Raw genomic sequence first — 758 nt, forward strand, 5'->3', positions numbered from 1 at the left:
AAAAAAAAAAAAAAAATTCAAAGGAGAGCAACCTGCATTTGATGACCATGAAATCGATTTATTCCATATATAGCATAGATATTGAATGATGCCTCAAAATATAATGATGCCATCTGATTTTGTAGAGACCTAAAAATCCGTACTTGAAAATTTGCGGAAAATTTAAAAATTTTCTTTTCAATAAGTAACATTGGCTCATTCATAGTTGAACTGATAAATAAAGTTTGGTGTTCAAAAAAGCAGCGGAAGAAATTAACATTTTTGCGAAATAATAGAAAAAGTTTATTCAACGATATAAAAATTGTTTGAGCAATAAAAATAATAATCAATGCTGAACCGAGGTCCTCGGGTCCTAGTACTGCCGACTCGAGCTGGCTCACTGGTCCCCGCCCTCGATCCCGACATCATCATCAGCACCTACAACAATCAAGTCTAGTGAGTCTAAAGACTCAACATGCATATATCGTAAATAACAAGTAAATAAATAGTAAAGTTTTGCATGGGATAAAAATTTCATGTCATGAGGCATAATGTGAAAATAACTTGTCGTGAGCAATTATAATACGTGCATAACTGAACTGAAAATCATAATGAAAATGTTTGCTCCTTGGAGCCCTGTCATGAAATAACTGTAATAATTTTCTGGTGAGATTATGGTCTACGCAAGTGGTCCCTGAACTGAACTGAAATGAACTGACCGGTAACTGGTGACCGGGCCGGTAACTGGCGACCGGACTTAATAATGTATGTCTGATCAG

This window comes from Primulina huaijiensis, chromosome 15 (genome assembly GCF_012295235.1).
Source record: "Primulina huaijiensis isolate GDHJ02 chromosome 15, ASM1229523v2, whole genome shotgun sequence".
Taxonomy (NCBI): Eukaryota; Viridiplantae; Streptophyta; class Magnoliopsida; order Lamiales; family Gesneriaceae; genus Primulina; species Primulina huaijiensis.